At 48.7% G+C, this 21,852-nt stretch overlaps 1 protein-coding gene across 5 annotated transcripts in view; it reads left to right on the plus strand.

The window, feature by feature from the left end:
• The first annotated feature begins 734 nt into the window (after nt 1-734).
• PLEKHG3 (pleckstrin homology and RhoGEF domain containing G3) overlaps nt 735-21,852 on the plus strand; it is a 42,816-nt gene continuing 21,698 nt past the window's right edge. For 2 of the 5 annotated variants that reach the window (XM_039242149.1, XM_039242150.1), the window contains exon 1: nt 15,737-15,752. The gene's annotated coding sequence lies outside the window, so the exon portion shown is untranslated. Of the gene's footprint in view, nt 947-4,845; nt 4,862-15,418; nt 15,464-15,736; nt 15,753-21,852 lie in introns of those variants that run through there. The other 3 variants (XM_039242146.1, XM_039242148.1, XM_039242147.1) reach the window with 3 other exon arrangements.

Below are 21,852 nucleotides of genomic sequence, written 5' to 3' on the forward strand. Positions count from 1 at the left end.
TGAGTCCCCCGGGCCGCAGGTGTGTGCATTTCCATGCCCATATGATTACATAAAGACATAGAAACAGAAGGAGACAGGTTCTCTTGTCTTCGTTTTACAAAAACGTGGCTCTCTATTACACAGGTTTCTGCATTTGGTGGACTCCCGCCAAATTATCAGTTTCTTCATCTCCTCAGCTTCTCAGAGGCTTGGATTTACATTTGTAAAGGGTCACCGGGACAGAGTTGCGGCGAGGCATTCCTGACATGCCTTTCTGACTCAGAAAAGCCGAGGCGACCTGTTCCGGTGGGATCCAGACACCCCCCCCCCCCCCCCCCCCCCCCCCCCCCCCCCCCCCCCCCCCGCCAAAGCCGATCCCAACTAATGTCTTACTAGAAAGACCCCTTTCCTGTCCGCACAATAAGGGATGTTTGGCTGTGACACCGGGGTGACCCCCACCACGTGCGTCCCTGCATCTACCAGCGGCCAGGGAGCCGCTCGCGTGGGGGCGGCACGGTCACCGTCCCGGCGGCGCGCTCGCCCCACCTGCGGGGTTAATCATTGGCGGCGCACGATCCCCTTTAGCCCCGGCTCCAGCTCGCCGCGTCGCGAAGTTCCCCCGGGTCCCCGCGGAGCCGCCAATTGCTGGATTCCAGCGGCGGGCCCGAGTCTCCACCCACTGGAAAAATTCCTGGCCCGCTCCTCCCTCTCGCCTCCCTCCCGCCGCAGCTCCGGCTGCGCTCGCCCGGCCCCGACTTCCTGCGGGGCGCTGGGAAGGCGCGCGCGGGCTGGGGTCCCCGGCGGCCGCGCCTGCAGCTGGCCGCCGCCCGCGCCGCCAGGGGGCTGGGCAGTGGGCGGGAGCGCCGGCGGCCTCAGCCACTGCCGCGAGCGACTTTCAAACTCGCGCCCGCACCTGGGCAGCCTCTCGCGCCGAGCGCGCCGGACCCAGCGGGGCGGCGACCGTGCGGTGAGTGGCCCTCGCTTCTCCCCTCTCCCTCCGCCAGTGGCAGCGCCCAGAGCCCCTCCGAGACCCTCCCCCCTCCGAAACCGCCCTCCTCGCGGGCCCTAGCCCCAGCCCCGCGCGGGGTGAGGACTCGGGGCGGCTGAGGAGGGCTCCGGGCCGCGTTGGCGCCTTCCAAGGCGACCTCCCGGCAGAGGACCCGAGCGCGGGAGGCTGGTGCACGGAGAACTTTTCTGTCCTGTAGCCCCCACCCCGGAAACAAAGAAGCGAGCGCTCCAGGTGGCCCCGGGAGGCTCCCCTTGAAAGTCGGGAAGTCAGCGAGGCTGCGTCCACCCGCTCCCCTTGCGCGCTCGGTAGCCCGAGGGCTGGACCCTGCCTCGGACTGTGGGCCCCGGGCCGGGTGGACCCTTCTGGGGAACGACCCCAACCCCTGGTCTTGGGAGCCCCAGTGGCGCCAGCAGCCTGTTCCGGGTTGGTGCCACACAGTGCTCGCTCTTGGGAATCTCTTCTTCTGGAACTGGAGGGATGAGAAGAGGTGCCAGAAATGGGGTGTCGGGAGCCGAAGGCCCCTGCCTGCTGCTGTCTACCTCGACCTCGCGCACTCCTGAAAGCTGTTTGGTTAATTTTCTCTATTCTCAGCCTTTTGGTTTAGAAAGCTAGGATAAGACGTGCAAACTTGGAATTTCAGGGCAATTTTTAGGTAGCTGCTTTTACTCCTTGGAGCTGCTTTTGAAAACAAAAGGAAGAACGGAGTGGATAATGTAATGGTAGGAGGCTGGAGAGGTGTGGCCCGGGGATGGGGGATGGGGAGGCAGTCTTCGTGGCCGCGGCCAGGGTTTCATCCTTGAGGCCACTTGCTAAGCTGTTGGCTGGTGAAGGAGGCGGTCTTCTGCTCCGGAGCCCCTGGGGAGGCGACTCAGACTGCATCTCCTTCATGGAACCCTAGACTGGGGGTTTCCGGAGTCTCCCCAGCCCTGCCTCTCCATGCAGCCCAATCACATCGACCTTGCTTAAGAAATAATAAGTAGGGAGAGTAATGACAGCCTAGGAGGACTTCCCCTTTGAGCACATCGCCTGCTTCCTTTTAGGAAAGTGCCTTTCTAGCACCTTCCTTGCCGCACTGAGAGTGGAATCCCGATTCACTTAAGCTGGGAATGACTTCATTCCAACCATCCCCAGCAGAGAACCTAGAGAGTAAGGACCAAAGGAAGATGTATCCCTTCTGTCGATTATTCATCCCTTCCCGTGATCCTGGGGTGCCTCATCTCTTCCTTCTAAGCCTGCTGTTCATACTCCTGCTGCTTCTGCTGAGCCTATTCCCTTCCCTGAGGGCTAGGCAACCCCTTGGCTCCCTGGGTATCCTGCTCTGGGTAAACCAAGTCCTAGAAGCAGAGGAAGTGCTTTAAAAGCTGGTTTGCGGGTGGTTTTCTACTGCCTTTTGTTAGACGTGGCCTGTTAAGGAGAGTGGAAGGAGTCCTGGCCTTGGAGTCCACTTGATCTTGGCCAAAAGGCCGAGAAGCGGTGGCCTTGGGGTCCAGCACAGGATTTTGCTTGAGTTTTAATCCTGCCTACTGCATAGCATCAAAGACTGGTAGCGGCGCTTGAGTGGAAGGCACCTCTGAAGAGCCTACTCTATGTACACATGAAGACAGCAGAGCCCCGAGATGTGAGGTGGTTTGAGCCTTCTTCCTTTTGGCCAAATAGGGACTAGAACTCAAATTTCCTTCTCTGGCTAATCCATGCTTTCTCCAGCATGACCTGGGCGAGTCACACATCTTTCAGACTCATTTCTACCAGAGTAAAGTGGGGTACTTGCCTGCTTTTCCTTATAGAGGCTGTGGTAAGGATCACATGAAGCCCGAGTCGTGGAAAGTGCCCCGTAAGCTCCTGTACAAAAGAAAGAGCTCCCTGTGACTAGGAGGAGCTCTCAAGAGCTTTACAGTTTGCTGGGTATGTCCCATATGTGCCACAGGGAGACGGCAGATACCAGGATCCTCTGGTGGAAGTTTACACCCGTGGCCTGTGATGTCAGCTCCAGGGTAAACATTTGGCTTACCAAATCCACAGCTAACCCAGGGTCACTGTGTTTACACAGGAGGAGGCCAAAGGCCATGTCCTGAGTGATGACCAGGGCTGGAGGGGAACAGGGCCTGTGTTCCAGACTTGTGGCTGGCCCCTTCACCTCCACCCCCTCCCAGAACTTTGTGGAGGCTCTGGCTCCAAGCCTGGAGGGGGTGCCCCAGGCCCAGGCTGGGGTGCTGACTTTGGAGGGTTAAGTGTGGAGCCATCTAGCTGTTCTCTGTTGTGTTGGCGGTGGAGGGGACTCTGGGCTTTGGGAGGTCGTTGCCTTTGCAGCTGCACGGAGGGCCCTCTTCAGCTCCTCATTTGCCTCCCTCCCCCCACCCCAGGCTGCCCTTCTGGCCCAGGCCTCTGCTCTGTGCCGCCTCTCTGGCCAGCTGCATGTCCATAGGCCTTTGTTCCAGGCCTGCCTGCCTGCCCTCCCCGGCAGAAGCCCTCAGGCTGGGGCCTTGGCAGCTGGAAATCACTACTGCCAGCAGGAAGGCCCTTCGGTCCCCAGGGGACCTGGCAGACCTTCAGTTCCTCTTGTTGGGCTCCTCTCACAGCCCCTAACTTGCTCTCTCCTCACCTCGCCTTCTTCCCCTGAATGGATGGATCATCCTTTTTCTTCTTGCAGTTATGCTTCTTAGTTGTATTTTAAAGTATTCGTTCAACATTTATTTGGCACCTACTGTATATGAATATAGATGCAGGGGACACAGCAGTGAACAAAGTATACAAAAATCCTTGACCTCATGGAACTGACTTCCTGTGGGGGAAGCCGACAGTAAGCAAGGTAGAAAGCGAATAGAAAGCATGTCAGCGATAAGCAGAAACATGTGATAGGGAAGGTTGGATGCGCATTGCCTTGGAAGGGGTGAGATGGCGTGTTTAGATGAGGTGGCCTGGCAAGGCTCCTGAACGAGGGGTATTTGAGATAATGCCGGAGGGAAGCATTTCCCTTCATCTCTTATCTCCTTTGCCTGAAACCCAGCCGAAGCAACCCACTGTGGAATCGCAGGGCAGGGTTTGGAATTGGATGCATCTGGGTTCGGATCCCAGCTTTCCAGCTGGCCAGCCCTGCGGTGCTAACCCCTGAGGCTGGGTTTCTCACCCGTAAAATGGAGTTAGTCATACCACGTACCGTATTGTGTGACTACGTGTGACTACGAACAATGAGAACCAACGCTAAGTGCTTCGCAAAGCCTACAGAGGTGTTCAATAAATGGTAATCTTATTTGTCGGTGTCCAAACAAATTGTGCAGGGGTAGCCCAAGATATTTAATGCCATCGCTAAGGGCTCTGGAGGAAAGGCTTTACATTTCAAGTGTTAGGCAGGAGAGGGGAGTTGGAGGGGGGTAACAACAGAAACCTTGGTTAGTGCAGGCTTTCTAGTTGTGAGACTTTTCTCCCCTAGCCTAGGTTTCCAGTGGTTGGGTGGAGGATGCAGGACTCCCAGGTGTGTGCCGCTTTCCCAGGTGACAGGGTGAGCTGGGGGCAGCCCTGGCCCTCCCTTGCTCTGGAATTCCCTTTTAAACAGCCCTGATGAATCCCATCGTGGTCCTTGGCCTCTCCACCCGGCTTCACAGCTGGGAAGACTATCTGTCCGCCTCCCAGGGTCCTGTAGATAAAGTATGAGAGGGAGTGAAAGGGGTAGGGAAGATGAGGGAAGGGGGAGGGGAGGGCTGGGCAGACTGCATAGGTGGCAAGAGGCTTGTGATGGAGCCTTATCTTGGGTTCTGCGTGGACTCGAACTGTTCAGCTCTGTGCTGCATCCAGCCGGCTAGTCTGAGGAGTCTCTCTTAGCTGGAACCATGGACCTCAAAGGGAGGAGCCTGATCTAAGACTGCTGTCAAAGCTGTGGTGAGCGGTTTCCTGGGGGCCCTGCCCTGGCTCAGGAAGCAGGGATGGGCTGTGGAGGGTGAGGCCCAGGGAAGTGGCCAGACCACACCCCCTGAGGGCCCTGTGGCACACGCAGGACGGCGGGCGGGCCCTGTGGTGAAGGGATTTGCTGGGCCTGCCAGTTGGTGCCTAGAGACTGCATTCGGCTAGTTATAATCTGGCCTCGGAGGAAGTTGCAAAGATGGCTCTGAATATGCCCAGGCGTTTTTGTGCTTTGGGGTGGCCTTAAGTTGGAGGAGAAGGAAAACTGGGCAGGGCCTATTACCCTGGGATCTGAAGGAGGTGCCTCTGGGGATGCTTGCAGCCACTCTGGGAGTCGGCTGCCTGGGATGAAGGCTGATCTTGTTAACTGGGTCTCTGCTCCGTGCCCCGCATTTGGACTAGAAGCTCTCTGAAGGCAGGACTGATCTTTGTTCCTGTATAACACACAGAACTGTATAAAATGTAATCAACATTTTATCAACAGGGTGTGTTGATAAATCAACAACAACAGGGTGTGATGAGCTTGTGCTGAGGCCCCATCCTGAGAGTAATCTGGGCTTGGTGGTCTCATTTGCTCCTGTTTTTCCATAGGATTTGGGGGAAGAAGGCAGTGGTGGGGGTCAGGCCCCACCTGGGTGGGCTGTTGCCATCTGGGAACACAGGCAAAGGGAGAGCCAGGCTTGTTATAGTTCTCTTGCTGGCCTTTGGGGAGGGAGCCCTGGTTTACGCTCGGGGAATGGAGTTTTAAGGACTCTTATATACTCTGTTTCCTGCTGAGCAGATTGTGGGGTTGGACACAGGTCCTGACGAAGGTTCCAATGGGCACAATGGTGGCCGTCCAGGCAGCTTTTTGGAAACACAGTTGGAGAGTCCTTGAAGTTGCTGATTATTGCAGGGATCGGGTTAAGAATAGAGGGAGGGAGGCTAGAGGAATAAAGTCTAGTTCTTAGTGTGTAACAGGATCTCAAGAGGAGAGATGGATCTGCAGCTATTGGAAGCTCTCAAAAATTCATATCCTTTGCTCCGCAAGCTGTAAGACTGTGTGTGTGTGTGTGTGTGTGTGTGTGTGTGTGTGTGTGTAAATTGGAGGTTCTTGAACAATACTTGGCAAGTGTTGACAGGACAAGGGAACCAGTATTCATGGAGCGTCTCTCTGTCCTGCACATTGTTACACCCCCAGTGCTTCCTGCATAGTAGGGTTCCAATAAATACTTGTTGTGTAAGTGAGGCCCTGCTGTGTAGTGAAGCCTTTGGAATTAAAGAAATTTTCATTCTTTCATTCTGTGTTCTCTTCCTGTCTAAAAATGCCTGTCTATTCCTGTCTAAATATAGTTGGGAAAGTTAACCTGTAGTCAGCGCTGTGATGGAGGGACAGGCAGCTCTGTATTCCCACTGCCTGGAAAAGTGGACGGGTACTGACCGGAGGCCCTGGGCCCAGGCCTGCCAGGCCCGTGGCAGAGGCTTTGCCCCCGTGTAGGGTAGACAGAAGGGTGTGCCCGTGGTTTTGAGTATCGTTCATCTCACACTCTATCCCGTAATGTCCCACGGAAGGCAGTGGGTCACCTCTTGTATGCTCTTCAGGACTTGTCCTGCCCGCGGCCTTGCTTCCCTGCATACAGTCAAGAAGACCTCGGTTCATCCAGGACGCCAGTTCCTACATTTTTTTTTTCCCCCACACCAGCCCCCTCAGACTCTGTTGAACTTCTATGTATATGTTGTGTCCTCCTGTTTCCAAGCCAACAGCTGAAAGGAAGCAGCAAAGGAAAGACTGTTAAGAGACCAGCGTGGAGAGGAAAAATGACCATGGAGCAAATGGGAGTGGACAGTAGGAGTGGACAGAGGTCAGAGCGGCAGGAAGGGCAAGTGCTGGCGTAAGAGCCTGGATCTCTTCATGAGGGGGAATGGCTCTTGGGCAGGGCGTTTATCATTTTGCTAATGGACACTCTGCTGGTGATTGTGACCTTGAGTCCTCCAGAAAAGGTTAATTACGGTCCCTTGACTGCCTAGGAAGGAAGGCATGCAAGGAAGTGCATGACATTTTTAAAAGCTTCCCAACCAGATTGACTAAAGTTTTTAAGTGTTGATACTTCAGTAACAATATCACTATTCCTCTGGACTAGGCAAAATAGGTGGTGTTACCCCCCACCACAGAGAAGGAAATGTCGTCCACACAAGGTTGGAAATGTGTCCAGGAGCAGCCAGGACTTGGCAGGGATGAGGTTTGAATTTTTGAGTGACCCTGGGGCACAGGTGCTCAGCTTTATGCAAGACTGAAAACTCTGTTGAAAATGTGGCTTTTTGGACAGCTCTCTCTGCAGGGGGTCTGTCTGGTAGTCAAGGTTTTCACCTGTTACAGTAGAGCAGGTCCAGCCGTCATTCACCTGCGCCCAGGTGGCCTGCCTGGTATCCCAAAGGGCCCTTGCCTTAGTAGAAACAAGAATGCTGTCAGTACATTTACATTTTAAGCATCTGCCTGGGTGCCCCACGGCACTTTCAGAAAATGACAGGGAGGAAGGAGCTGCAGTTTCAAACATCCCAGGCCTCTTTTCATGGGGAGCTTGCTTTGTTCCTTTGTTTCGGTTCTGGATGCTCTGGATGCTCTGCTTCGGTGTGCAGTCTTGGTGCCAGACTGCTGGTTATTCCTGTCAGTCTTCAGGGGGCGGGCCCGCCCGCCCCTGCCTAGGAACCCTGACCCAGCCCCCCTGTGTTCCGACTGTGCAGACTGGCAAGTGGTAACTGTATCATCCTTACCTCTCTTCGTTTATCATAGAGATAGAATGTTACAGATGCAATCAAAGCTTTTGTTTTCTTGGGGAAACCTTTTTCTTCCCTCCCTCCCCAGAGGTAACATTCTCCTGGATATGATGTTTATTATTCCTTTGCATGTTTTTATACTTTTTATTGTTGTCTAGAAGTAACGTGTGGTATTGTGTTGTTTTAATTTTGACCTATATAGCACCATGTTCAATGTGTTCTCCTTGAACTTGTACTTTTTATCCAATATTGTTACCTAGATTTATCCATGTTTCTTTATTAATGTTTGTTTATTTTTTGAGAGCAAGAGCAAGTGGGGAGGGGCAGAGAGGGAGAGAGAAATCTCAAGGAGGCTCCACGCTGTCAGTGCATCAGTGCAGACCCGATATGGGGCTCGATCTCATGAACAATGAGATTATGACCTGAATGGAAACCAAGAGTTGGACTTTAACCGATTGAACCACCCAGGTGCTCCCATGTTGGTATATTTAAATCTTGTTTATTCATTCAGCTGTTGTATCTGTTGTAGAATTATACCACAGTTCACTTACTGATGGACATTTAAGTTGCTTCCCGTTTTTCACCACTGTAAATAATACCGTGTTGAACATCTGCATGTCAGTCTTCTCTCCCAAGTATGTCAGTTGATGGGATTGAACCCTGGTTGTGCTCTATCCTGACAGCGTGGAGACTGCTTGGAATTCTTTCTCTCTCTTTCTCTCTACCCTTCTTGTGCACGTTCATGCTCTCTCTCAACAGAAAGAAAATAAAATTTACAGTTTGCTTATAGGTAGGGATGAGCACTTTTCCTTATTGGCCAGTCATGTTGTTCTGTGAGAATATTCTTTACATTAAAAAATTTTTATATTTAACCGGGTAATACATTCACATGATTCAAACTGCAAAAGAGAACACCGTGAAAAGTTTCCCACATGTAACCCCATGCCCCCCCCCCACATGCTATCAGTTCTTGTGTACAGAGTTTTAATTGCCATTGTCTTTTTCTTATTAATTTGTAGGTGTTAAAAAATATATATGTTAAATAACTAATCTTTGGTAGATTATATTCACTACATAGAGCTGTCGATTGTCTTAACTTTATTAATAATGTCATTTTTCTTAAGGAGGCTTTAATTTTAATGTCAGATTTACTAATCTTTTGTACTTTGTCCCTTGTTCAAAAAATTCTTTCCTACTCTGATTTTATAAATATATTAATATATTTTAAATTTAAGTTTTGCTTCCCATGCTTACATTTTAAATTCACCTGGAATGTATTTTCTATATATGAAATTGGATCTCAACTCTGGCTCTACACTAAAGCCTTATGAGGAACTTTAAAAAGAAAGTACTGATGTCTGAGTATCACCTCAGATAAGACCAATAGAATAAAAATGTTGGGACACCTGGGTGGCTCAGTCAATTGAGCGTCTCACTTTGGCTCAGGTCATGATTTCATGGCTCTTGAGTTTGAGCCCCGTGTTAGGCTCTGTGCTGTCAGCTTGGAGTCTGGAGCCTGCTTTGGATTCTGTGTCTACCTTTCTCTCTGCTCTCCCCCACTTACTCTGTCTCTCTCTCAAAAATAAATAAAAACATTAAAAAATAAAAATGTGTTGGGGCCCAGGCATGGTTTTGAAATGCCCCAGGTGATTTTTATGTCCAGCCAAGGTAGAGAACCATTCAACTTTGTAAGATCAAACTGATTTTATTTTTCCAGAGGAATAGCCAAATTTTCCAGTACTAGTAATGGAAGAATGTATACTTTTTCCACTGGCTTGTTACTTTTAAGATTTGATTGACTAATTTATAACTTTATTGAGATATATCTCACATCTTAAAATTCATCTATGTAAAGAGGTTAGTGGTTTTTGGTAGATTCACAGAGTTGTGCAACCATTACCACTATCTGATCCTAAATCAGTTTATGCCCCCCAGAAAGAACCCTGTACCCGTTAACAGTCATTTCCCATTTCCCCCATCCCTCATCCCTAGGCAACCACAAATCTCTCTCTCTCTCTATGCCTATTCTGGATATTTCACATAAATGAGTTCATAAAAATGTATTTTTTATAATTAGCTTGATGTTTTCAAGAGTCATCCATGTTGTGGAATGTTATCAAATCTTCATTTTTTAAAATTGCCAAATAATATTCCATTGTATGGATATATTGCATTTTGTTTATCTTTTCATCAGTTGATGGACATTTGAGCTGTTTCCAAATTTTGGCTCTTATGAATAATGCTGCTGTGAATGGTTATATTCAGCTTTTTGTATGGATACACATTTTCAGTTCTCTTTGGTACGTACCTAGGAGTAGAACTGCTGGTCCATATGGTAACTCTTTAGCTTTTTGGGGAACAGCTAAATTGTTTTCCAAATAGGCTGCACTCTTTTCCGTTCTTACCAGGAGTGTGCAAAGGTTCTAATTTCTCCACATGCTCACTAATACTTGTTGTTGAACATTGTTTTGGTTTTAGCCATCCTAGTGGGTATGCAGTGGTATTAACTGTGGTTTTGGTTGCATTTCCCTAATGCTTTATGATGTTGAACATATTTTCATGTGCTTATTGGCCATATGTATATCTTCTTTAGAGAAATGTCTTACTTGAATCTTTGCCCATTTATAAATTGAGTTTTACTGTTGTTGTAAGGGTTCCTTAAATATTCTAGGTATAAGTCCATTGTCCAATGTATTATTTGTAACTGTTTTGTATTTTTTCCCATTTTGTAATTTGTTTTTTCACTTTTTCCCCACTTTCTTGATAGTGCCCTTTGGAACACTATAGTTTTTAATTTTGATAAAGTCTGGTTTATCAATTTTTTTGTTTGTTTCTTTTGGTGCTTGTGATTTTGATACTTAAGAAACCATTGCTCACCCAAGTTCAGCGAGATTTCTTCCTGTATTTTCTTCTAAGAGTTTTATAGTTTCGGGTCTTACGTTTAGATCTGTGATATGTTTTGCCTTAGCTTTCATGGATGGTGTGAACTAGATGTCCAGATTCATTCTTCTGCATGTGAATATCCAGTTGTCTTAGTATTAACTTGTTGGAAGCCGCCTCTTACCCTACTGAATTGTCTTGGTACCCTTGATGAAAATCAGTTGGCTGTAAGTATTAGATTTTATTTCTGTACTCTCAAGTCTGTTAATCTATATGTCTGCCTTTATATGTACAGCCAGTTTTAGTAAGTGTAGCTTCGTAGTTAGTTTTGAAATCAGGAACTGTGAGTCTTGCAACTTTGATCTTTTTCAAGATTGTTTTGGTTATTCTGGGTATCTTGCTTTTCCATAGGAATTTTAGGATCAGCTTGTGAATTTCTGCAAAAACCCAGCTGAGATTTTCACAGAGATTGTGTTGAGCCTGTACGTGGATTTGGGGAGTGTTGCCAGTTTAGCAATGTTAAGTGTTCTGACACATGAGCACATGAGATGTCTTCCCATTTATTCAGATCTTTAATTCTTTCAACAGTGTTTTGTGGTTTCCAGTACACAAGTCTTGCACTCTTCTTGTTAAATATATTCCAAAGTGCTTTATGCTTTTTGCTGTTATTATAGGTGCTATTGTTTTATTTCTTAATTTCATTTTTGGATTGTTCACTGCCAACGTATAGGACTAGAATTCATTTTTGTGTGTTGATCTTCTATTCTGCCATGTTGCTGAACTCTTTCATTAATACTAATGGTTCTTTAGTGGATTTTTTAGGGTTTTCTATATACTAGATCGTGTCATCCATGAATAGAGATAGTTTTACTTCTTCTTTTTTTCAGAATGTCTCTTATTTCTTTTTCTTGCTTCATTGCCCAGATTAGAACTCCAGCACACTATCGGATAGACATGGCATGAAGGGACATCCTTGTCTTGTTAGGGGAAAAGCAGTCTTTCTCCATTAAATATGAAGTGCCTATAGGTTTGTTTTGTAGATGCTCTCTATAAGGATGGGAATGTTCCCTTTTCTTCCTAGTTTGTGTAAGTGTTTTTATTATGGAAAGGTGTTAGAGTTTGTCAAATGTTTTTTTCTGGGTCTACTGAGATTGTCCGGTAGGTGGTTTTTTACTTTATTAATATCTTGATTTTTGCCTGTTAATCCAATCTTGTATTTCTAGGATAAATCCATATGGTCATAGTATATACTCTTTTTTAATTAATTAATTAAAAATTTTTTAATAGTTTACTTTTGAGACAGAGAGAGACAGAACACGAGCGGGGGAGGGGCAGAGAGAGAGGGAGACAGAAGCCAAAGCAGGCTCCAGGCTCTGAGCTGTTAGCACAGAGCCCGACGTGGGATTGGAACCCATGAATCATGACCTGAGCCGAAGTCCGATGCTTAACCGACTGAGCCACCCAGGTGCCCCTATACCCTTTTATGTGTTACTGGATTCAATTTGTTAGTATTTTGTTGGGGATTTTGCATCTTTATTTATTAGGGATTTTATTTTATTTTTTTTTTTATTATTTTTATTTTTTTTTTATTTCTAGGAGAGAGAGAGAGACAGCGTGAGCAGGGGAGGGTCAGAGAGAGAGGGAGNCTGAAACAGGCTCCAGGCTCTGAGCTGGCAGTCAGCACAGAGCCCGACGCGGGGCTCGAACCCACGAACCGCGAGATCATGACCTAAGCGAAAGTCGGACGCTTAACCGACTAAGCCACCCAGGCGCCCCTATTTATTAGGGATTTTAAACTGTAGCTTTCTTTTCTTGTGACGTCTGGTCTTGATATTGGGGTAATATGGTCTTATAGAATGAGTTGGGAACTGTTCCTTCTTCTTTTACTCCTGAAAGAGTTTGTAAAGAACTGGTATTATTAATTCTTCTTTAAGTGTTTGGTAGAATTCACCAGTGGGGCCTTCTAGTCCTGGGCTTTTCTTTACTGGGAATATTAAAATTACTAGTTAGTCTCTTGTTAACAGTTCTTGTCAGATTTTCTATTTCTTCCTGAGCCAGTCATTGGTTTGGTCACATAGGAATTTGTTTGTCTAAGTTATCTAATTTATTGGCATGTAGTTGTTTGTGGTATTTCCTTATAATCCTTGAAGACAATTCTTTTCCGTCTTTGGTGCTCTCCATTTATAGTATGCACAATATACCTAAATGTGGACTTCTTTTAAATTTTGTTTGTTTGGTTTTTTTTTTTTTTAAACTATTGCATGTTCTTTTATTTATTTATTTTATGTTTTATTTATTTCTGAGAGAGAGACAGCATGAGAAGGGGAGGGTGAGAGAGAGAGGGAGACACAGAATCTGAAACAGGCTTCAGTTTCTGAGCTGGTTGTCAGCACAGAGCCCAATGCGGGGCTCGAACCCATGCACTGTGAGATCATGACCTGAGCTGAAGTCGGATGCTTAATCGACTGAGCCACCCAGGTGCCCCTGGACTTCTTTTAAGTTTAACTTGTGTGTGCTTTAAATCAGAGGACAAATGTCTACCTTCTGTACTGGAAAATTCATATATGTTCTGTCGTTGAAAATTGCCTCTCCCCCACTGTCTTTTTTCTTCTGGAACTCTCTGGATCTCTGTGTCTCTTAATGTTCATATTTTCTATCTTCTCTCTTTGCACTGAAATACTCTTTTTTTTTTTTTTTTGACATGTCCGTAATTCTCCTTTTAGCTGTGTTTAATTTTCTTTTTAATCTACCTGTTGGGTTTTGTTTATCTTTAAAAAGATTTTTAAACTTGTTTTTAAATTTCTTATTTTTATTTTTTAAATACTTTTTTATTTTGAGAAAGAGAGTATGTGTGTGTGTGGTGGGGGGGCGGGGGGAGAATCCCAAGAGAGAGAAGGGGAGAGAGAATCCTAAGCAGGCTCTGAGTTGTCAGCATGGGGCTCAGTCCCATGAACCGTGATATCATGACCTGAGTCAAAACCAAGAGTCCAATGCTTAACCCACCTAGCCACCCAGGAGCCCCAAGATTTCTTTTTAAATGATCTCTACAACCAATGTGGGGCTTGAACTTACAACTCTGGGACCAAAAGTCCCATGCTCTACTGACTGAGCTAGCTCATACCTATTGGGTTTCAATATTGTATATTTCATTTCTGTTTACTACTTTTTCGAAGTCTTGCTCAGATTTTTCTTTTATTTTAGCTCTTGGAGTACCGGTTTGTTCCATCTTTTTATTCCCTTGTGATGGCTTTTTGTTGTACGGTTAGTAATGTTTCTGCTTTGCGCCCCTTCAGTGGTTGCGAAGAGTCGGATGCTTAAAAATATATTTGGAAGCCTGCACTTATTGGTGATGATGAGCTCTGGGACCTATGCAATGTGTGGGTTGGTGGTTGAGGTGGAGTGGAGGAGAAGATTGTTGGAAGGCTCTTCCCCCAGAAGTTTGCAGTCTGCTTGCTTCTTACACGGGACCCCTTGAGTCCCCTCCTTAGAGCCTTCCCAGCACTTTTGACCAAACAACGTCCCCATCCCCCACTCACACACTTCCCTGCTTTATCTTCTTTATGACATTTATCACTATCCAGAAATATAGAAGTCATTTGTCTACCGTTTGTGTCCTTCCCACGGGAATGTAAGCTCCTTGATAGCAAGGACTGTCTTACGTACTGCTCTGTTCTCAGGACCTGGCACGCAGTTTATATTGCCAATAAATGTGAGCAAGTTTGAGTAATCCTGTTTTCAGACAGGAAGTCCTCTCAGCCTGGATTCTACAGCTTTCGGCTGGGCTGGGTCTGACAGGCAGCAGAGAAGAGGTGAACAGCTTGGCTCTCCATTCCCAAACCTTTTTCTGGGCCTCCTCTCGGGAAGGGCTTTTTCTCCCAAGAGAGTGCAGAAAATACCATCCACCCATGTGCTTCATTGTGACCTTTTTCTGGCATGTGCTTGCCCACCTGCCAAAATCAGTAGTAGGCATTTGAGTGCCAGAAGACCTGGGGGGAAAAAGGGTACCCCCCTACCCCCCAAAGATCTGGTCCTTACCTGCAGGAGGCTGTAATTGAGTTAAGAAGACTAAGAAGACACAGCATTCACAGCAGACACTTTTGGGTACTTGCCACTCACTGAGCTGCTGTGCAGATGAGCACCCCTCACTGTGACGGGGGGAGAAGGGCAGCCTGTGCGCCGGTTCTTGGGCCATCCCTCAGCAGGCAGAGAAACTGTTCCTGGAAGTTTCTAGGAGGGAGTTATGAATTCCCAGGTGACTCCATTTTGCCCTCTTTCTGAGGTTGCCCCTTAGTGTAGAAACTTGTTCTGAGCAAGGTGTTACTCATCAAACTTAAAGTGCCCGAGGGCGTTCCCACAGAGTGGGCTGAAGGAGTGCCATCTGCATCTCGTAAGGCCCCACTGGAGGAATGGCGGGAGGAATGGCGAAGAGCTCTGGAAGCAGGATTCCAGGAAACCCTGGCTTTGCCCTCTTCCCTCCCCGTTTGGCCTTGGGTAAAGGAGCCTATGGCTCTGGACGTTGAGGTTGTTGTGAAGAGACTACACAGAGGTTGTGTTTAGGACGATGCCTGGTGCACCCTAATAACGTGCTAGTTGGTATTCCAATCTGACATTTGGGGAGGCACTTGTCCCTCAGTTTCCTGATCTGTAAAATGGATACTAACGCCTGCTACCCACCTGCCCCTTTCCTGTGCTCCTGGCTGTTATAAGGACGAGGGTTAATAGCCTCAGGCTTTGAGGGCCTGGGGTGGGGGAGGAGCCACATAAATGGAGTATTGTTGTGCTGGTGAATGATCTGGCTTTGTTCAAGTGTCTTCTGTATTTGACTTCCTGCAGTTAGTGTCCCCTTGTGTTTAATTGCTTAGGTATTTGCATGTCCTCAGCCGGCCGTGCTTACCTGCCAGACTGTGGCCCTGGGTCCTCACCCAGCAGGGACCTGGCTGAATTAGGGTGAGAAGCCTCATTTCCTCCATGGGGGGAGGGGGTGAGGGGGGGGCAGAAATCAGGAATGAAAGAAATGCAGAAAGTATGACCCACACGCAGAACTGGTTCTGAATAGGACATTGATTGAAGAGCTTTTGCAGGAGGCGGCGGGCGCTTTAATTCCCGAGGCTGTCGGTGGCAGCCCGCTGCTCGCCCCAAGCCTGTTAACCGCTCTGCTGCCGGGGCTGGGAGGGCGCAGCTCCGGGCCCCAGGCGGCCCTCTCGGTGCTCCGATGGGAGCCCTTTTGAGGAAGGCGGTAGGTACCTGGCTGAGGCCAGGCCAGGGGGTACCAGGGGCCCTGATTCTCAGCTGGGGGCCTCCAGGCCTTTACACACTCCCTGGTGAAACCTGGCCAGCCTCAGGTTTGGGGGCAAAAGGTAGGTTTCTCCCTTGGGGGTTCTGAAACTGAGGAACCCCATGTAGGTGTAGGAGAGTTGGGTTTTTTTTGTTTTTTGTTTTTTTGTTTTTGTGTGTGTGTTTCTTTTATCCTACCCTGGCTTCTAGTGGATTTGTCAACTGTGGCTGGGTAAGAGCAAGGCAGCCCTGTGTTCCTGTTTCAGAGGTGACTGTAGACGGTTCTCCTGGGGGTTTCAGGGGGCCTTCTGATTTCTGAACGTTCAGAGTTGGGTGGTTAGTGGAGCAACCCAGCACAAAAGCACATACTCGCTGGGAAAAGCAGAGCTAATCTCCCACTTCTTCCTGAAGTTTCTTTTTCCCAGAATCCACAGAGGGTGGTTATTTTGGATAAAATCAAGTGGTGGCAGGTCAGCAAGTGAAAGGAAGTTCTCCCCCACCCTGTGTCATCCCGGATGCAGCCCCCCAGGCAGGGGATGTGCCCACCACTTCTGGAGCTCCAGCCCACAGCAGCAGGGAGGTCAGGGGGCAGATTGCCACCCTGACTTGACTATGCTTTCTAACCTTGAATCAAGGCCTGGCTTTTCCAGGAGTGGGATTGTGCTGCCCGGCCTGTGCTGCACCGTGCCAAGTGCATCCCCTCACCCCAGAATCGGGGCTTTGGTGCCAGCCGCCCCTCCTCTCTGCATTCTGGTCTCCTAGCCTCTCAGCTAAGGGAGAATGCTCCTTTCCTCCCACCTGGGAACTGGTTGGATGAGTTTCTTGGGCCTCCCTGGTTGAGGCCCCTTAGAAGAGAAGGGGCCGGGGATGGGGGGTGGGGGGGTGGAGACAGGTGCTGGGGGTGGGAAGAGGCCTCCTGGACTCTGGGAGAGGGGTCCCGGAAGGCCTTGCTGTCTAAGGCCTTGGCTGCCTTTGAAAGTCGACACTTGTTGTTAGAGCCTATACAGGTTGCCTTAGAGAAGAAAATTCACTTTCCTAACTTCTCTGGGTCAGGCACCAGGCCCAAGATCAGCATCCCTGGCAAAGAAGGAGGGGTCATTGGAGCACTTTTGCTGTAGTGCCCGAGAGATGGGGAAGGCCAGAGTGGTTCGGTGGATGGAAGCAGTTCACTAAGGGGGTGGCGGGGTGCTGCTCACATTTACACACTTTTCTGCGTCTGGATGGTCATGCTTGGGAGTAGAGAGGAAGTTGCATTTGGGGTGGCCTCTCTGTTGGCAGCCTTGCCCCCTAATTCTAATTTGCTTAGGGAGGGAACATGAGAATTTGGGGAAGGGAAAAAAAATCCTCAGGTGGTGAGATGTATTCTGACCAGTCCTCAGCCCAGGAGAGAGCCTTTGGCCTGGAATCCCAATGGGACATTCCCTTCTGGTTAAGCCCCCGTCTCTCAGTTTTCTAGAGTAGATATTCTCTTCCTGCTTCCAGAAGCTTCTAACTTACACGAAGCTTGTGTCTTCACCTTTACTGGGATCCTCATTTCTGCCCCCATCACAAGGGTTGCAGCAGGTCTTGTTCTTTCTAGCAGATGCTTCCCTGGGTCCTTCTCTCTTTCTCCTCCCTGAAGCTCTCTACAAACAGTCAGTACCTTCTTGGGCCTCTGGATTCTTCCTGAACACTCTTTGGCTATATGGACACCTACTCCCCATGTGCAGTTTATCCCTTTCTGGGGCACATTCTCACACCTCATCTCCTAGAGCCCTTCCCTACCTGTCTTGGTAGATGTTCTTCCAGGCATGGGTGTCCTTTCCCGCAGAGCCATGGCCGATGCCTACAGTCTCTCCCATTCCTGCCAGCCCGGCCCCTTGCTGTGAGCTGTCCCAGTTCTTTGGGGCTCAACTCTTTCATGCTGCTGTCTTTGCATCCAGGGCCCTCACGTCCCTTCTCACCTGGCAAGTAAAACCTTGTTCACCATTCAAGGCTCAGCTGAAATATCCCCTCCTTTAAAGCTGCCCAGGTCGCCCAGGTGGCACTACTTATTCGCTCTTCTGTTAGCACAGTTTATGTGTTTGTACTTCTGTACCAGCCCTCAAGGCATTGCTTTGTGGATAACTTATTTATGTGGCTGTTTTTCCTTCTAGAATTGGTTCCTCAAAGACAGAGACAGTGTCTTAATCATTTCAGTATCCCGAGGGCCGAGCATCACGCTCAGAAGTGTGGAATGAATTCCCCAAACTGGAGGCAGTCTTGAACTCCCATGCTGCTCATGACCCCATTCTCTGCCTCCTTTTGTTATTGATGCGCTTGTCTTGTTTCTCTTGATAGAGTATCCGCTCTTGAGAGCAGGCTCTATGTGTGATTCATCTCTGTCTCCCACAAGGCCGCCACAATGTCTTTGTGCAGAGTGAGTGCTTGAAAATACTTGCCCAGTGAATTCTGACGCTCACGACTTAGGAAGGGCAAGGACTGTCATCCCTAAATGAGAGGGTAGGCACTGTGGCATAGATTGCTCACTGCCTTGCTCGTTAGCCGCTATCCAGCTAGTTGGGGGCAGAGCTAGGGCTGGGTTTGAGCAGTGCGGGCTGGGGTCCCTGGGCTCATACACTTTCTGCTGTTGTCCCCCTCTTTGACATTTCTTTGTGATTTAGGAAATGGGTGAATAGCAAGGCTTTTCCTAATACTTTATGGTTTTGCTTTATGTCCTTCTTATGTCCACCTTGGAGCTGGATTTTATCTTTTCTTTAAAACCCAAGGACCAGTGTGGTGCCTGGGTGGCTCAGTCAGTTAAACATCCAATTCTTGACTTTGGCTCAAGTCATGATCTCACGTTTTGTGGGTTTGAGCCCCATATTGGCCTCAGCTCTCACAGTCAGAGCCTACTTGGGATTCACTCCCCCCTCCCCCCCAACCTCTCTCCCTCCAGCCCCTGCTCTCCTGCTCGCTCTCTCTCTCTCTCTCTCTCTCTCTCAAAAATAAAATAAAATAAAATAAAATAAAATAAAATAAAATGAAAACCTAAAGAAACACAGTAACCCAGGGACTAGTGTCAAGGATGATTTTTATTGCTCACTTACTTGTGCTTTTGCTACCTTACTTTTCCTTAAATTCTGTTCCTGCTCAGCCTGGTCACCCTCCATGGCCCTGTTCATCATTAGCTCCTGGGAGCACATGCTGTCTCTCCCTGTAGATCCCTGAGGAATGTGCTCTGCCTGCTGCAGCAGAGGACTCTGACTCACTCATACCTCATCTTCTGGTTTGCCCTTCTGTTGGGCATGGATATCAGACTGTTTTCCTTTCCAGCTGAAGTGCTCTATATTTTCTCATATAAGATCATGGTTTCAAATCGATGTTGGGATTATAAATGATGAATGGTTGGTGGGGGAGGATTAGGTCATGCTCACCAAGTTTAACCCTTTAACCCTTTATTATTATTTTTTAAATGTTTTTTTATTTATTTCTGAGAGAGAGACAGTGTGAGCAGGGGAGGGTCAGAGACAGAGGGAGACACAGAATCTGAAAGAGGCTCCAGGCTCCGAGCTAGCCATCAGCACAGAGCCCGACGCAGGGCTCGAACCCATGAACTGTGAGATCATGACCTGAGCCAAAGTTGGACGCTTAACCGACTGAGCCAACCAGGTGCCCCTTATCTTTATTATTAATTGGGATGGGGGTAAACATTTTAGGCACAATCTGGAAAAACATTTCTTGTCCCAGTTTCTGTGGAACAAATAATAATTTGTCCATCCTTGCCACCTTACCATTTATAGTGGGCTTACTGTGCACGAATTGGTCTATTTGTATCATCTCAATCTTGGTGGCCAGTGAAGTTGGTGCTATTGTTCTCACTTTGCAGATGAGGAACTTGGAGGTCTGTCAAGTGGCTTGCCCAAGACCACACAGGGCTGGCTTTCAGGCCAGGTCTGCCTGACTCCAAAGCCTGTGAATCCATTTAGCGTGTGTGACCTCTGCTCCATGGACTTCCATGCACACGTACGCTTGCATATTCTCTTTCCTCTGCTGGGGACCCCTCTGTTCCCACTTGGTTCCTGCTGAGGTTCTCCATTGCCTTTGAACATGATGCAACAGTAAATGCTGTGACTGTAGAAGGTGTGGTTCCAGTTTCCTCCCCTCCCCCCACCTCAGCCTGGAGGCCTCAAGTCAAGCAGTCCCTGCAGTGTGGTGCTGGGGGGTGGGGGCTTTAGGGACAACAAGGTGGCAACTTTGCAGGGCTAGGTTCCTGAATTTTGCCGGTAAGGAGTGGAGGTCCTGTGAGCCTCTTTGGCCTAGTGACGAGAATGGTGAGGCCTCTGGGACATTGAATCTGTCCATGATTTGTAGCACCAGCCTTAGCTGCTCCATCTTCTGGGGACATTGTGTCATTTCCCTTGGTGACAGGCTGTGCTGGGAGCCAAGTTGACCTACCCTGGCTGTGAGCAATAGCAGTTTTTTAAAAAGTTTTATTTATTTTGAGAGAGAGAGAATGAGTATGAATGTGAGTGGGGGAGGGGCAGAGAGCGGGGGAGAGAGATCTTATGACTTGAGCCAAAATCAAGGGTCAGGGATGCTTAACCAACTGAGCCACCGAGGTGCCCTGGCAATAGCAATTTCTAATCAGTACTAGTGCTCTCATTTGCCTTTCATGTACATGTATATGAGACTTCCGGGTAGACAGCTCTTCCTGGAATATTGGTAGGGGGACCTTATTGTGGTCTCTTCTTCAAATTCCAGAGTGCTTCCTTGGCCACTTTTCCCTTCCTCTCAGTTTCTTTTCTGGCTGGTCACTTGATATGTGGCCTGATGGCAAGACAGCTGCGCCCCTGCTCTAGTCCGTTTTCTGGGGCCAAGTGGGACAGGCCTGCTGGGGTGAATGAGCAGTCACCGCTCCTGGGTACCTCTTGGCAGATTAGAAACCTGCTGGCAGTGACTAACGTGGAAACTCATTCGTCTAGGAGGAGCTGGCTCAGGCCTCCGTTCTGACCCCTGTTTAGCCTTCACCTACTGTGGGAATGGTGAGGGGTGCCACCGCGGGTGTTTATTGAGCACCTAGTATGTGCCTTGCTCTCTGGGGGTGAAGGAAGGGTACAGGAAAGGAGGCCCAGGCCCACTGGGTTTTCGTGTCTAGTCCAGCAAAGCATGTACATACGGACCCCCAAGGACCCTATTTAAGTGATACTCAGGGTCATTGGAGTTAAAGAAGTGTCTGTATATTAGTGTCCTATGGCTGCTCTAACAAACCCCACAAACTTAGTTGCTTAAACAACATGCATTTATTACCTTACAGCACCGGAGGTCAGAACTGAATCTGGGCCCACAGCTGTGTCCTTCTGGAGACTGTAGGGGAGGAACGGTCTCCTCACCCTTTCCAGCCTCCCGAGGCTGCCTCCATCCTTTGGCTTGTGGCTCCTTTCCTCTGTCTGCAAAGCAGGCAGCCTGGCATCTTCCAGCCTCTTTCTGTCTGTCCCTCTGCTTTTCTTGTCACATCAACTTCTGACTCCTTCTGCATTCCTCCTGTAAGGACCCCTGTGGTCAGGCCCACTCCGGCAGCCTGGGGAAATGTCCCATCCCAAGAGCTTCAACTCGATCACGTCTGCAAAGTCTCTTATGCTGTATAAAGCAACATCTGTACGTTCCTTATATCCAACGATTAGGATGTGGATATTCTTTGAAGCTGGGCACAACCTACAGTGTGTGTGTGTTGAATGGGCTGGGTTGAATGAGTGGTTGAGGAGGCCTTTCTGAAGGAGGTGATTTGACTGAATTTGTGTAGGGGGAGAGGGTCTGGGACATAATATCAGGTATGGGAAACAGCATGAGCAAATGTTGGGGTTGTGGGGTGGTGGGGACAGTGAGGTGTGGTCTTCCCTCTGAGACAGATGCCCAGGGCTTTCTCTTTCCCTTCCAAGGCCAGGCTGGGAGTTTTCTGGATTTCAGCCTGTAGGCCCAGACTTCCCAGAATTCAGGTGGGAGGGCTCCATTGGCAGCCACAATCCCTTTCCTTCCCAGGAACTGAAGTCCTGCTTTAAGGACTCAGCCACACTTGGTGGCCCCTGCTGTTCTGGGGTGGTGGG

This window comes from Hyaena hyaena, unplaced genomic scaffold (assembly GCF_003009895.1).
Source record: "Hyaena hyaena isolate Hyena2069 unplaced genomic scaffold, ASM300989v1 scaffold_208, whole genome shotgun sequence".
Lineage (NCBI taxonomy): Eukaryota > Metazoa > Chordata > Mammalia > Carnivora > Hyaenidae > Hyaena > Hyaena hyaena.